General features: G+C 38.3%; 1 protein-coding gene across 1 annotated transcript in view; it reads left to right on the top strand.

Moving 5' to 3' along the window:
• The first annotated feature begins 14,431 nt into the window (after positions 1–14,431).
• LOC145485594 (uncharacterized) overlaps positions 14,432–17,320 on the top strand; it is a 53,980-nt gene continuing 51,091 nt past the window's right edge. The window contains exons 1-3 of the mRNA XM_081464257.1: positions 14,432–15,013; positions 15,834–16,083; positions 16,197–16,316. The gene's annotated coding sequence lies outside the window, so the exon portion shown is untranslated. The remainder of the gene's footprint in view (positions 15,014–15,833; positions 16,084–16,196; positions 16,317–17,320) is intronic.

Below are 17,320 nucleotides of genomic sequence, written 5' to 3' on the forward strand. Positions count from 1 at the left end.
TTCGGCATGACTTATACCCTACACAAAAGATTTCAACTCGGCCAGGTGATCGGGTGTGGAACGTTACTGAATCTTTGCTTAAGTCAGGGTGATCCTGAAATTTAAAAGAGGCATTTGAGAACGGTGTTTTGTTATCGTTTTTAACAATATATTTTTCCAATGCGCCAGAGCTAAGTATTTGGCCAAAACGTTGACGATAGACCATCAGCGACAAAGATGAAGTTACTGGTGTCCTTGTTGCTTTTTTCCCTGACGGTGGATCTGTGCTGTAGTCAGTGTAGAATGGCGAACTGGTGGGCAACGTTTGACATGAAGGGCTGGCAAACCTGTGGTTCCTCAAGTAAAGAATACATCACAGGATTTTAACGCAATAACAACGGGGGTGGTAATGATAAGATTTACTTACTGGAGGAGGCCAAGTGCTGCAAGGCTATTGCACCTTATCTGAACAGCCCATCCCATTGCATTAATGCCAATTGGTGGAGCACGCTCGCTCAGTAAGTATTAAAACTTATCTCCTTTGAGTTCTTTAATTTGTTTTAATGCCTGGTCAAGGTTGAATCAATTTAGTAATTTCGAACGTAATCGAAATTTAGCGTATTATTTTTCTAGTTATATACTACAACCGATTTTACCGTCCCTTATTTTTGAGGGGGAGGAAACTAGAGCGATTAATTACTTAGCTGTCAAAAAAATAATTTCTTTACCCCAACTTTTTCATAGTACAGCCTTTATTTTCTTTTCCTTGGCCGTATTCCTTTTCATTCACCTTTTCACTTTTTTGCGACAAATGAAATGCTTGAAGCGAATTCCCTGAAGTGCAACCATGCAATCGCTCTCTATACACACCTTGAAATCAGAGAGAACATAGCATAATAATGATTACAGTGGCTGATGTGACTGACCATTTCCGAGTTCACGTGTACCTCTGTTTCAAAACGAGTCCGTATTGAACGTTTCATATGCAAATGAGCCTGATGTACGTGATAATGAACGTGTTGGTGAAGCACATTTTCATATGCATGATTTTCGCGCGCGAAGACTCGGTTTCACACAGAGGTAGTGAAAAAACTCATATGATAACCTATTCATTTCGTTTGTTTTCTTATAAAGGTCAAACCGTTGGGCGGCGTGTCCAGGAGGTTATTTCCTGCAAGGAATGTATCGCACCTCAGATCATTGGCTCTACAACATGGAAGAGGGGAAATGCTGCAAGCCTTCCGGACTCCCCAGCTCTTACAAAAGATGTGTAACCAAAGACATCACAATCTCGTTTGATAATAAGGGTCTGAGTAGCTGTGATCCTGGATATTACATGACAGCATTCTTCAAGGGAACTTGCAACAAGCTCTGCTGCATTGAGAAGGTTCAATGCTGTTAAATGTATCAAAGTGAGTTTGAGTTCCAATATTTTTCTAATACATTTTAACTGAAAGTAACATGGGTCAATGAAGATCTTTTTTTTGACTGATCAGGCTTTGAAAGAATGTTGCGTAGTTAATTGAATATTTAAAAAAATTTAGCTTTTACAGTTACTTTAAAATTAGCTTTAGTTATCACACTTAACTTATTAAGGAGCTTAAGCAACGACAACGGCGACGCCTAGGACCACACTTAGTCAAAAATGAGTTTATATTTTACCAGCGAAATTCGCAGTTGTCTAGGTCTGTTCAGTACGCCAGTGGCTCTAAAAACGTGCTCAGGCTAAATATGAAACGACAGCGTTCAATTGCAAATGGAAAAACGAAAATGTAACCGTCGTCGTTTGCCTTCCTCAGACTACGCAGAACTTGGTCATTTCACGTTCTTCTTTTGCAGAGAACGGCAAAGAAATGTACAAAGATTTATGACGCACGTGCAAGCTATTGTTTTGCCGCTCATTAAATATTTTGTTTGGTGACGTTCGTCGTCGTGGTTTGCTTAAGCTCCCTATAATAATGATGGATTAAGTCCCCGGCTGAAGTCCGTAAGGGAAAGCAAAAGTAAACGCCAGTATAGCGTAAGTCTATTTGCTTTGAATCTTCCACCGGTCATTTTTTTATTATGTTTCCTTGGCTATCGCCGTATTCCAACAAAGCCGATTAGATCACTATTGATCCAACGTATACCAGCAGGATCATCGTTCCGGTTGCTTGCTTAAACATTTTATAGCTACCTTAACCAATATATTTGAAAGTCACTTCTGAGTTTCAATTTCTATTATAGAACCCCTATTCTGCATAGATTGTTTATACACTGATCACGTTTGACCAAAACTGTCTGATTTCCATGACCTATCCCGGACTAAACTGCCTGAAAACCAAACTCTTCACAGCCACATATAGCCATATAGCTTATATACGAGAGTACCCCCCCCCCCCAAACAGGGAGGTTCAGCAACCAGAAGAACTCGTTATAATCACTATTTCCAAATAAGTATTATATAGCAGCCTTTTTGCCCCATATTGTAGGATGTGCGACGAATCCATGTAAGAACGGAGCTAACTGTGTAGAACTTCAAGGAAAGTATCGCTGCGATTGTACATCCGGGTATAGTGGAAGTAACTGCCAAATAGGTTAGAAAAGGTCTTAAATATGAGGCTGAAGTTTCTTTAAAGTGTCAAATAGTAGCTGGTTTGCTAAAAGTTCGGACTTAGCCCTTCTTCAGTAGATAAAATGAGCAAGCCACGCCACAAAAGAAACCACGAGATCGGTTTCGAATGCTGACATCTCCGCAGTATTCAAAACCGATCTCGTGGTTTTCTCGTGGCTGAAAATTCCAACTCCGTCTCCCACTCTCTGGATGATATCATGGTCTGTGACTTAAAGCAATGCAGTGGTGGCAACATCAGCGCAAGCAAAATGAAATGAATTTAATCGTTAAGCCGGACACGCCTAGACCAAATGGATTAATTGAAAACTAACTTTTATTCTTGTGACTGTTTTCATTGCGTGTTACACATACGCGTACTAAAACAATGGTTTTCAAATGTTGCAACACTTTGAAGCACGCCTTTGTTTACTTTGTACTTGGTGGGCGCGCTTTCCGCGCGTGCCACGCATACGTGCGTGCATTTGCTTACGCGTACAGGTTTTAACGCTTCATTTGCGACTGGTGAAGGGGCTTTTCCTGAAACGTCTCCAAAATTACCACATAAGCACTTTGTGTTAACTTAAACGAATGCAATTCGGCTCTCTTATTTTCATCTACTAAACAAGGACTAAGTCCGAAACGTTTAGCAAGCCAGCTACTATTTGACACCTAAAATAGCCTTCAGCCTCATATTTAGTTTATCGTCATAGTGTCACGCATCATATGAGCTTTTTTGCTCATTTCAATTCTAGAAAATGCATTATTTTTGACGTGAATTCGCAAGAAAGAAAGAAATTAAAGTTAATAATGAAGATTACGGTTGTCTCACGATTAAGTCACTAGACATTGTAGTCACTAGACGTTGTGACGTTTAGATTGCTTACTGTTAGCCTTCTTACTGTTACTGTAAGAAGCGCGGTGGCCTCATGATTAGTGCGCTCGCCTCCAGATTGAGCAGTCCGGGTTCGAGCCCTGGCCGGGAACACTGCGCTCTGTTCTTGGGCAAGACATTACTCTCACAGAACCTCACTCTACGCGGGCGTATATGGATTTTCACCAGTCCTAATTACAATTAGGACGGAGCTACCTGTGTCAATCTTCAGGGAAGTTATCGTTGTGATTGTATATCAGGATATTCTGGAAATAACTGTGAAACAGGTGACAACAATTTTTAATTAAGTAAACATTAATTTAAAGACAAAAAATTCGTACAGGAGTAAGATTACATTACATTAACGTCTACTTACTTTACTCTACAGTTCTCTACTTGTTACATTACTGTACTTATTGCATTAATATACTGATCTACTTATCTACTTACAACACATCACTTTTAAATGAGTTACCCTATATTTTGTAATTACATAATTTTCAAGATTAAGTTTTACGTAAAAGTTTTATATATTCATATCCACAACAAAACTAACAAGCTCTGACATAGAAAGCTATTAGACCGACAACTTTACACTTCGTTTAAGAATATCGGCTATATCAGACTTGCATGGCTGCTGTTTGACAACACCTCTTTTTAAACCCTAACAGAGATGGGATTATAATATCATGAGGTAATGTCCCAGGCGAGAGTAGACTGCCTTGATGTAAAGACAAAAACTAGCAGGGTACTAGGAAAAACGTTATTAGACCTGAGATGTGAAGTATATATGAAGTAATTCATATTTGAACTGCGGTAGTAGATGAAAGTGAAGTATGATCATCGCAGTAAATTTTCCAATTTAAGCAACTGGAAAGAAGAAGCCTGAAAAAAATCAGGGCTTCAACGGGATTGGAACCCGTGACCTCCGCGATACCGGTGCGATGCTCTACCAACTGGGCTATGAAGCCACACATTGGGAGCGAGGTCAATTAATTGAGTTCATATCTTCCCGTGAGTGAAATGATGTGAAGTATATATGAAATAATTCATATTTGAACTGCGGTAGTAGACGAAAGTGAAGTATGATCATCGCAGTAAATTTTCCAATTTAAGCAACTGGAAAGAAGAAGCCTGAAAAAAATCAGGGCTTCAACGGGATTGGAACCCGTGACCTCCGCGATACCGGTGCGATGCTCTACCAACTGGGCTATGAAGCCACACATTGGGAGCGAGGTCAATTAATTGAGTTCATATCTTCCCGTGAGTGAAATGATGTGAAGTATATATGAAATAATTCATATTTGAACTGCGGTAGTAGACGAAAGTGAAGTATGATCATCGCAGTAAATTTTCCAATTTAAGCAACTGGAAAGAAGAAGCCTGAAAAAAATCAGGGCTTCAACGGGATTGGAACCCGTGACCTCCGCGATACCGGTGCGATGCTCTACCAACTGAGCTATGAAGCCACACATTGGGAGCGAGGTCAATTAATTGAGTAGTCCGGGTTCGAGCCCTGGCCGGGAACACTGCGCTCTGTTCTTGGGCAAGACATTACTCTCACAGAACCTCACTCTACGCGGGCGTATATGGATTTTTACAATTAATTGAGCAGTCCGGGTTCGAGCCCTGGCCGGGAACACTGAGATGTTGACCTGAGATGTTGGACTTCGTTTTGAAATGGCGGCCATATTAAAGTAACATGGTCGATGTTCGAAATCATTCTCTTTTTACCCGTTAAAGAGATGATATTCTATCATCGAGAGATAAAGTTTTACGTAAAAGTTTTCTATCTTGATATTCACAAGAAAACTACCAAGTACCGACACAAAAAGTTATTAGACCGAAAACGTTACACTTCGTTTCAAGATGGCGGCCATATTAGACTTAGATGGCTGTTGTTTGACATCATTCTCTTTTTAACCTCTAAAAGAGAAGGAATTCTAACACCCAGAGATAAAGTCCCAGGCAAGCGTAGAATGTCTTGATGTAAAGACAAAAACTAGCAAGGTACTAGGAAAAACGTTATTAGACCCTAGATGTTGGACTTCGTTTTAAAATGGCTGCTATATTGGAGTAACATGGCCGATGTTTGACATCGTGCCCTTTTTCACCCGCTGAAGAGATGAGATTTGACCGCCGAGAGATAAAGTCCTAAGTGAAAAATTTATATCTTGATATCACCAAAAAACTACCAAGCACCGTGACATAAAAAGTTATTAGACCGAAAACGTTACACGTCGTGTCAAGATGGCGGACATCGTAAAAGAGATGGGATTCTAATACCGAGAGATTAAGTCCCAGGCGTGAGTAGACTGTCTTGATGTAAAGAGAAAACTAGCAAGGCAATAGGAAAAACGTTATTAGACCTGAGATGTTGGCCTTTATTTCACAATGACGCCATATTAGAATAACATGGCCAATGTTTGACATCGTGCTCCTTAAGATAAGATGCTACCATCGATATATGAAATTTTACGTAAAAATGTTATATCTTGATATGCACCAAAAAACTACCAAGCTTCGACACAAAAAGTTATTAGACCGGAAACGTTATACTTCGTTTCAAGATGGTGGCCATATTAGACTTAGATGGCTGTTGTTTGACATCGTCCTCTTTTTAACCCGTAAAAGAGATGGGATTCTAATACCGAGGAATAAAATCCCAGGCGAGAGTAGACTGTCTTGATCTAAAGACAAAAACTAGCAAGGTACTAGGAAAAATGTTATTAGACCTGAGACTTCATTTTATAATGACGCCATATTAGAGTAATATGGCCAATATTTGACATCGTGCTCTTTTTCACGCGTTGAAAAGAGGAGATCCTACCATCGATAGATGAAATTTCACATAAAAATGTTATATCTTGATATCCACCAAAAAACTACCAAGCTCCGACATAAAAAGCTATTAGACCAAAAACGTTACATTTCGTTTTAAGATGGCGGCCATATTAGACTTAGATGGCTGTTGTTTGACATTGTCCTCTTTTTAACCTCTAAAAGAGATGGGATTCTAATACCAAGGGATAAAGTCCCAGGCGAGAGTAGACTGTCTTGATGAAAACACAAAAACTTGAGAGGCATTATGAGATGTTGGACTTCATTTTACAATGACGCCATATTAGAGTAACATGGCCGATGTTTGACATCGTGCTATTTTTCACCCGTTGAAAAGAAGAGATCCTACCATCGAGAGATGAAGTCTTACGTGAAAATGTTATATCTTGATATCCACCAAAAAACTACCATACCCCGACGTAAAAGTTATTAGACCGAAAACGTTACACTTCGTTTCAAAATGGCGGCCATATTAGACTTTAATGGCTATTGTTTTACATCATCCTCTTTTTAACCATTAAAACAGATGGGATTGTAATACCAAGAGATAAAGTCCCAAGCGTGACTAGACGGTCTCGATGTGAAGAAAAAAACTAGCAAGGTACTAGGAAAAACGTTATTAGACCTGAGATGTTGGACTTCATTTTACAATGACGCCATATTAGAGTGACGTGGCCGATGTTTGACTTCGTGCTCTTTTTTACACGTTAAAGGATAAGATCCTACCATCAAGAGATGAAGTTTTACGTGAAAATGTTATATCTTGATATCACCAAAAAACTACCAAGCTCCGACATAAAAAGTTATGAGACCGAAAACGTTACACTTCGTTTCAAGATGGCGGCCATATTAGACTTAGGTGGCTGTTGTTTGACATCATCGTCTTTTAACCCCTGAAAAAGATGTTATTCTAATATCGAGAGATAAAAGTGCCAGGCGAGAGTAGACTGTCTTGATATAAAGACAAAAACTAGCAAGGCAGTAGATAAAACGTTATTAGACCCTAGATGTTGGACTTCGTTTTAAAATGGTGCCATATCAGAATAACGTGTCAGATGTTTAACATCATTCTATCTTTCACCCGTTGAAGAGATGAGATTCTACCATCGAGATATTTTTACTTGTTATTTACTTTGTTTCGCATTTTTCAACTATTCACAATAGTAACTTACAACAGAATTTTTTAATTGCTTTAAGTTATCTACACCTAGCTACACTTCTCTCATTACTCTTACAATTACGCTATGCTAAACAATATATAATTTAAATTGATTTTTATTTCCTAATTACTTCTTAAAGTACATTTAATGCTACGTCATAGAACCTCTGATTTTTGTGGAAAAATCTGTCTCAGATAATGGAATTAATTAAGATTAATAGAAAAGTCATTGGAATGGCGAGGCATATTAATAGTAGTTTCTCTTAAAGGTTGCTAGCAATTATGATTATCTGATCTATCTACAGATATTGACGAGTGTGCCAACAATCCATGCCAGAACGGAGCTGCCTGTGTGAATCTTCAAGGAAGTTATCACTGTGATTGTAAAACAGGATATTCTGGAACCAACTGCGAAACAGGTGACAATAATCTCAGATTTTTGTTGAAAACTCATTCTAAAATAATTGATGTCGTCCAGTCATTCGGATCTGTTACTATGGCGAATTTATTTAATCTATCTCTACGGATAGAAACGAGTATGCCAACACTATTAATTCATGCAAGAATGGGCTGCCTGTGTGAATGTTCAGGAAAGTTATCGCTGCGATCGCATATCTAGATATTCTAATAGTACATATCTTTGCGTATAATAGGTCTAAGTTTTGCTTTTATCTGTTGTTTTGATTCCGCAAGGAGGTAATCTCATCCAAACTATTCAAAATCATTCATGATGAGCCAAACTAAACTTTTTGTTGTCAGTTTTACCATTCACGCTACATGATACGTTTAAGGAAAAACAAGATTTCATGGCCCTAATTAATAATTCTTTTTCCATATTTTCCAATTCAGCAAAAAAGGATTCATTGCGCGATTATTGTTCACAATTTTCAGATGTCAAAGAGTGTGTATCCACTCCATGTACAAATGGGGGCCAGTGTGTCGATCTGGTCGGAGGGTATCGCTGCGATTGCATATCCGGCTATACTGGAGATAACTGTGAGACAGGTAATCGGAAAAGAACACCTTCTTGCCCGAAAAAATAACACTGACAATACCCGAATGCGTGAGTGTTGAAAACGGGATGCAAACGCATTCTAAGCGCAAAAACGGTCACCATTCTCAAGTCTTGAAACCACTTGAAATATTTTTTCCCACATACTATAGCCTGAATCCTAACCGTTTTGCCCGAAAATATTCAAAAATTTTCGAAACTGGAGGGGCTGCAACCCCCGCCCGCCCAAGCCCGTACGCCCAAACGAAGGCACTGCAATTATCATGGGTACGATTAAAGATGAAGATTTTGTTTATGTGTCTTTTTAAGTTCAAACTGAGTTGCCTTTAGTATAAATTACCGAGGTTCGAGGCTAACTGCCTACACTCTTCTAACCCTCATAATAACTGTTCTTAATGATGTAATGGTTTAATAATGAGTTATTTAATCATTTTAGTTTCTCCCTCCTCCTTGAACAAAATTTTAATTATGACATGTGATGCTCAATAAAATTCTGTCAAGTGGAATGTAACTTGTGCTGACAGTGTAAAACCCTTTCCTTACTGTTCCTGGGGTGTGTTTCCCCAGCTGGTTTCCCTTTGTCGCTTAACACATGTGTGGGCAAAAAGAACAGTTATAGTCAGTACACTCAAACCATAAGCACCTGGCAGTTTTCGCACATTTTTTGTTCATTTTTTGGTAAGCGAAGAATGAAGAATTCAACGATAATTGATAGTTGTCTTCAGTTGTTTTATCATTTCAGCTCCTACTACAGCTCCACCCATCATTGCAGGTAAGATATGTTAACGTTCGAATTTTCTTGCATATAATCTGGATGATAGGAAATGATTAAATAATTTGCCACTGAATGATTTTGTTTAGTGCTGACTTTTTATTGTTTATGTTCCCAGGTCTAGGAGGCGAAGAAACTGACGAATGTGACGACTGATGCTGCGACGCTGTAGAAAATAAGTAAAAACCATCTTACATTTTTTTGTCGATCGCATTTGTTAGATACATGTATTATTTACAGCTTTGTAGCATCAAATACAGTGGTACCTCTATCATAAGGTACTCATTTAGAATATACATAATTAACGGTTAGATTGGTGAACCACTGGTCGTAAAGACCCATAATTAACCACAATAAAGAATTCTTCATGGTGTAGGCCTCTGGTAATTGCACCATCGGCTTTTTGTTGTATTATAACGTTCTATTCTTTTCTGTTTTCTTTACTCAGATTCACATGCAAATGACGGCTTTCTTGAAGTCAGAAGGTGTTACCACTGCCTTATATCACTTAATGAAAAAGGATGTCCCTTATATTCAAAGTTGCAGTCACTTTCAGGTAGGGGCCAAACCACCCCCCTAATGTTTCATGAAGGCTATATTCGCTTGGTTTGTATGTTTCTGAACCAAGTTTGGCAGATGAGCTTTCTTTGTTCTCCAGTTTATTTTAATTTAGAAGTTGTAACAACATGTCAGATTATGACGTCATAATTGATGACGTCACCAAAACGTGCTATAATTTTTTGTAAAATCTGATGTAGAGATTATGTCATTGCAAAGGCCTTGACTTGAGGAGTAAAATGCCGGAAACCGTTTTTTGCTATGATGATTACTTTTTGAGATATGGTAAATTAAATATTTTTTTGCTGTCCCCCCCGGAATTTGCTTAACCATACTGTCCTTCTTAAGTCATTCTCTCTGGTTTATTTTTTTCAGTTTTTTTTCTAGTTGTCAAAAATCGTATGGTTTTAGAAATTTGATTTTCGGCTTTGTTAGGATGGTAATGACAGTAAAAAAATGGGTGACGTCACAGGTTATAACGTAACAAAAGTAATTTTAACGCAATAACACTAGAGGAATAATTTTTTATTCCGATTTTCTTCTTTATTTTTGCTTTAGTCATCTGGCACATCACATGTGCAACATAGATGCATGTGCTGGAACAAAATTACGGCTCCAATTTGGGGATTTTTCTCAAGGGGGGGACCTTATATTTTGCAGAGTTATTTTTCATATTTAAAAATGCCATATTTCATTTAATTTTTGTGATATGGACAAAATTTTTTCAGGTTTCAACTCCCCTTGATATGCTCTTTCGAACACATAGTAAAAAAACATGCATATTAAAAACTTCAAAAGTGGCAAAAAATATGACGTCATCACTGTGACGTCACAACTTTGACATTTACTGACATTTTTTACGTAAATATAATTGGCAATAGGTCTCCTGCTCATCTGCCAAGTTTGGTGTAGAAAGAGTCGATACTTTTTAAGTAATGCGAAATAATGTGAAATACCCAAGAACTTACGAAACATTTGGGGGGGGGGGGGGTGGTTTGGCCCCTACGTGTTTAGTGATGTATTTTCAAAAACACATAGGGTGATTTAACGCTGTTGGTGTTAGCAAAATCAGTTGTTACAAAGTAAAATAGAGAAGCCGAGTGCAATTTCGATTGCTTGCTTGATCTAAACTCATGTGTCAGTCATTTTAAAGCATTGCTTTCTTAGTTAAGGTTCAATATTCTCAGTTTTTTAAAAAATGTGACCCGATCTATCCTGGCCCCTGCTCCAAGATCCGCCTAGAGCTTTGTCGTAGGATTATTTTAACAGTATCATTGCCAAAACGTAATCAATTTTGAAAGGATGAACCCTCAATCTCTCAACCTTTGATCAAACGGTGCATGACAGTCCATGATTGTCGATGATAGCTGTAGCGTGCGCTTCCGTTTGACCATTAACTAATATGTACGATCATCGACTGTCATCAACTATTAAAGCTTGCTCAAATCCCCCATGCTTGTTGATGACAGTTTATCTCGTTTGACTACGCGTATGGTAGCTGATGATGGTCGGGTAGGGGTGAATCAGCTATCACTGATGCGCCGTTTGACCAGGACCTAAAGTCCCAAAACCTCCCATCCCCGGCTATGCCTGTTCTATTTTCTACTGACTTTTTCCATGTCACACCTGCCCTCCTGCCCAAATGTGAGAATGCTTAGGACAAAAAAAAAAGTGCATAAATTGACGAGCTAGAGGCTAAAATACCGTCAAACCCAACCAATAAGTTTTGTTATTTTTAGATTAAATGGTCCTTTAGAGGATGGAAACACACGTTGCCTTTGATGCGTCTTGATTTAGAGGTCCATCTTGTTTTACAATGATGCATTGTACTCACTAAACGAATATTTCATGTTGACTGGGCTCAATATTAAATTCTCGTCTAGAGATAGCTGACCATCAGGTTTTCTCAAGGTAAGAAAAAGTAGTAACATTATTGTCGAACAGTTGCAATGACGCGCAAGGTCTCTAAAAGCACTTCTAACTAGGAAGCCTAAACTAAAGAGGGCTAACAAAGTAGGCATACTCTTGACATCCAGAATTTTCCAAAAGTGGGTGCCCATAGGATCTCGCGCTGGACAGAAAACGAAAATGACCACGCACGTGTTTAGGTCAAATTCAAAGGCGAGAACTTACGTACTTAGAGAGATTCCGAGCGCGAGCGAATTGAAGATTTCGGACGCGTATTTGGAGAGTTCCAGGCGAGGAAAACCTCGTGAACTGAATCTCTGGGTCTTACTGAATGACTTACTGATTCACTGTTACTGTAATCCAGATGGACCACTTCTGTATTAGTTCAGGTCGGGGAATTATTGTTAGAATTAGTTGCCAAGCTAAGAGTTCCTTTTAGCTCCAATTTTTGCAAATTTAACTTTGGCGCTCGCATTTACCGAAAATGGATCGTTGGGATGCATAATTTATCTTCAGAGTTTTAAAAGCCGTTATTATTTGTATTGACGTATTTTGTTTGGTTCGGGGGTTCGGAAAGTTTTGGTCTTTTTTCGATAGTGTATGGCTGACTTCGCTTCAGTTCATAAACTTGGGATAAAAATAACTCGAGAAGAATTAGTTTTGCTGTACGGACACAACTGTTTTACTAGAAAATACACCAAGTGTGAAATTCAAACGGATTTACAAGTGGCGTATTCCCTTGTCCTCACTATATTTAGTCCGGACCTTGTTTTAATGTTCAGATTTTCCGAAGCTACTGTAAATGGTCAGCGGCTTGGAAAAAAAAAAAAAAGGGTAAAAAAAAAAACATGGCGGACTGGACGACGCGCCACGAGAAGTAAAACGAGGTAAAGCAAGGGCTATACCGGCTCACACGAGTGATGTTAACATTCCAGTACAAGCCAGCTAGAAGTTTTAAGGCAAGTACGACATCGAGCTTTTGTGCACGTTGCAGGGGTCCGTTTGCACAATTAGCCTGACAAACTTTCGAATGGTGGAACGGGAAAGACAAGTCAAGCGGTCAGTTTAAAACGCAGACTGTGAACTGCAGGCTGCAGACTGCAGACGGCAGACTGCGGGCAAAATGCAGACCGAGGGTAAAATGCAGAGTACAGACCAGGGGTAACATTCAGATTGCAGAATGCAGACATCGTGTTATCATTTCCATATTATGGTGAGCTAACGGTAGTATAAGCGAGCTAACGTTTGTGATATTCAGGCAAACAAGAGCGTTATTCAGCCTAATAGGAGCGCAGACTTTCACTTTTTGATATTTCCATTACTGAGCCTATACAAGCTATTCGGAGTGAATTTTTGAGTTCCAGTTAGCCCGAATAGCGATTAGCCTGAATAACGCTCAGATTAGCTGGTCAGTAACGCTGTTACTGAAAGATTAGCCTGTTTACGGTTAGTTCTTGATAATAAAAATGGTAACACGATGCAATGTAAAAAGTCTGGTGTGCAGCCTGCAGTTTTCCCCCGCTCCCCCTGAACAATGTTGAAGTCCTTCTTTGACTGTAGAATATATGTGACACATCCGTGACTCCTGACAACCAACATTGTCCAGGGGGAGAGGGGGGATAAATTGAAATACTCAAACAGTGAAAAAATGAGAAAGTATCCCAAACGTTTGGCCAGGATTGTAGACAACCATTCAGAATATTGAAAAAGGCTGACACACTTTTGTTGATTGATCCTTGGTGAATAAGACTGTGCAGCCATTTTGCTCATGTTGCAGCATCCGGTACCAGATAAATTCCATACAAGAACCCTCAGTCGTTTCACTCCTTACCAACTTCTTACACTTCCTAAAATAAAAACTTACTTAAATTGTATTTTTATGGTAAACTATATTTATTTTGAAGCTTTCTGCTAATACATAGTTTGTTTGGGTTTTATTGAAACTGGCACGCATACGGATTTTTTCTGAAAGGACACCCTTGGAGGTGGGAAGTAACCTTAAGATTTGAGTCACCCATTGCTGTGGTCTTTACATCTTTAACAAAATTATTACTTTGTGGGTGAATTGTATCAACAACAGGCAAGTTCATCCATAACATCAAGGTGTCATCAGGGATACTTAGCTGTAACAGGTGTTACGGGTTACAGCCCTTAATGACAGCCCTGTTTGGGAACCCCAAGGGGGGGGGGGAACTCCCATTCATGGGCTATATGGGTATGTGCGACCCAAAGGGTATGGCTTTTCAACTAAATTTTGATCATAAATAGGGTATTGATTTTGGCCATTTTGGTCACAAATAGGGCATGTCTTTAGCACTCTAGTCTTAAATTGGGTTTGTTTTGTAGGAGAAGCTACTTGTTCATCATTATTGATAAGCCCATTATCAAAAGCCTTTCATAAATTATGTTTAGGGCAACTGTGCCACCTGCAATAATCATAAATAGGGTATCAAATTTTTGGTCAGGTCATAAATAGGGTAGGGAAAATCACAGGTTTTGGACATAAATAGTGTAAGAGTTTTGGGAAGTGGGCTGCACACCCCCACCCAATTTTTTCTGGGAGTACCCACCAGGTAGGAAACAAAGGGAATCCTTACAGATGCCTTACAAAATGGTTGTCCTTTACCTAGAGCACCTGGAGTAGACACACTACATCTCTTTCTAATCATCTTGCTTGAATTAACCTTTGAAAAACTTAGACGATGAAGTCCTAAGGTGCCTCTGCTTTGAAATATTTTGAAAGGTTCCTTAAATAACTTAAATGATCAATAGTTTTTTTCCTATTTTTCTTCTACAGTTGTATATACAAAGTACTTCAACTTAACCTGTTATATACTGTTATATATATTTCCAATCACAAAAAGGTACATTTTTGATTAGAGCTTCTTCTATAGTCCATCTTAACCCCCTCCCCCAATAAAAATGTGTAAATTGCTGGGCAAAATAAGTGAAGCACACTATAAAATTTCATCCCAATCAACAAGAACACTTTTACAGGGTAAAAATAATCTTCAAAAATCTTGCTGGCCAAAGTTGATTTTAAAATTAAACTTATATTCTCATTCATCAGTATGCAAGACACTTGACTGTTATGAAGGCACTTCAAACTGGGCAGTGGCAACACTGGAAAGAAAAAGCCTGGAGGTTACATGTTCTGATAAAGAAAAGATGCAATTAACAATATTATTGTCCCCAGAGGCCATGATTGTTTTAATAAGCACCAAGAATCACTGACCAAAAGGATTGCTGCCTCAAGGGACAAGAATGAATGCTGCAAGGCAGTTAGGAAAGGGGTATTTAAAGTGTTGCTCTCCAACATGGTGAGTGGCATGCATCAAGTGCTGAATCTGAAAAGATGTTCAACAAACATGAAAAGTCCAGGAAAACAGTGTAGCTGTAAAGGCTGGTTTTCACTAGAGCATAAGCACAAGTGAAAAGAGCCGCGACATAAACATAAGCATAAGCAGAAACAAAAGAATAATGAACCCACTCATTTGTCTCGTGCAGTTTTCACTAGTAACGCACTCCACATAAGTATAAGCAAAAGCACAAGAAAAACAGAACTGTTCGTTTTTCTTGTGCTTATGCTTATGCATAAGAGTGCCAAATTGTGGCCCAAAAATGCTATTACAAATAGTCCATATTTGAACTTGTGTCCAGTTTGGACAGCAAAAAGGTCTGGGACAGATCTGTCTTTTTGATAGAATACAATCATACCTCCTACTATATGAGACTTTATACCTTTTAACTTTTCGTTTTACACTTTTAAGGTAAAGTTTATATCTTGCAATAACCCAAACATCAAGAACTGCAAATAAAACTATTAAATAGTTTAAGAGTATACCCCAACTAAAAGAGGAGTATGATCTTTTTGAACATAGTTATTGTTTTGTTCTGAATGCTTTTCAATTCAAGCTATGACAGTCTCTTAGTACAATTTATGGTATTCGATTAACAATACTTTGCAAATGATATAATTGTTAAGTGGCGTTTGAGTCTTTAGGTACCATTCTACCAATTTGTGATATTCCCCTCAGGAGCAAATAGGTTAATGTGCAGAAATTTCTAACTCAGCTCTGACATCTTATAATCTCTTACTCTATGTTATAAGTAATCTAACGATCTGTTTACTTTAAATAGACTGTAAAAGTGTGGAATGCTACAGAGACTCCTAAAATGGAACAATTCCACATGCAACTGAAGGAAAATATGCAATTTGTGATAGACTTAAAAGGAACCTTAAGCATTCGACTGCAAAGTGCGCTTTTGTAACGTACACTGCAGCTAGCTTTACAGCAGGCAAAAAAAACAAGTATTGCAAGAGTGGTGATTGCAAAGAAAAAGGTGAAGGAGCGAGGTCCTTGGGCAAATTATGGTTACACTTTCCAAGGTTGGTAGAAATGTTTTTGATTCAGCAGTAGTATGTTTATTTCAAACGTATCTCTCTGATCTTTGATATAAGAGCGTATATTTCTCATAAAATTGTCTTGTTTTGCAATCCAGGTGGTGAATTATCTGTCAGTAAATGTGTAATTGGCATACGTCACAAGTTTTCCTTCTATGGTAATCAAGCGTAGCACAATTCAAAGGAACAAAGAAGGATCCCAAGATGTGTATGGAAAGGTCAGTCTACGACCGCGCGCAATCTCTTGTCCTGCGCTCACAATCTTGACTGAATTACGTTTCGCGACGTTTGCATTGGTTGATGGCTAGGACGCAATTGAAAACTTTATTGTGTTTTGTCTGTTGTCAAAGGCCCACAAACTGAAACACAGTTAAGCGGAACGTCAACCTAAGATGGAACTATATCAAAAGGAATAGCGATCAATAAATGGAAACACCAGGCCACATGAACACATCCACCGATCTTCAGATTGCGCTTTTTTTTGCTCTTTTCTGTAAACTATTTTTTTCTAAAAAGACCCCAAGTATTCATGTAACTATCATTTTCGAATCTAAAATGCATTTTAAGACTTTCTTCGTGATAAAAAATAAGAATTACCTTAAACTCCTAAGTTTAAACAGCTGTGTCACGTTGACAGGAATTTATCATCACGTTAAGAATCATTTACATACCCCGATGCACGCCTAAGACAGCAATCAAGGGGAAGAAATAATGGAATTTATTTTACGGAAAAAAAAAGAAAAGAAAGCGGCGAAAATAGTTTGACATTAGAGTGAAGAATGTAACTACGTGAGAAGCAATCAATGACTGTGTTGACTTAAATCAACGTCCACGCTTACTTAACTACGTCTAAGCGCAAATTGGTCTTAATAGATATTTCCTCAGCTGCTAGACTATGTCAAATCGCATAACTTTTGCCAAATTAATAGCATTTCTTCCTACTCACACGTAAAGTTTCGTGGCAGTAGCCTAACAGAGTTAAACACTAAAGGAATTAATTAAAATAATGCACTTGTGAATATGTCACTGAAGTACACTTTCGATCACTCTTTTTTCATATCCAGCAAAGTGCCATGTAATGGAAAATCTCCTATTGCTTGTTAGCTTATTTCAAATGCAATGCAAAGTGTTAATACATGTACACATGATATTAATATTTAGCGGTTTTATTTGTCATTTCAATCACGTGTACGTAATTTTACCATGCAATATTTATTTCTTA

This window comes from Orbicella franksi, chromosome 1 (assembly GCF_964199315.1).
Source record: "Orbicella franksi chromosome 1, jaOrbFran1.1, whole genome shotgun sequence".
In the NCBI taxonomy this organism is placed as follows: domain Eukaryota; kingdom Metazoa; phylum Cnidaria; class Anthozoa; order Scleractinia; family Merulinidae; genus Orbicella; species Orbicella franksi.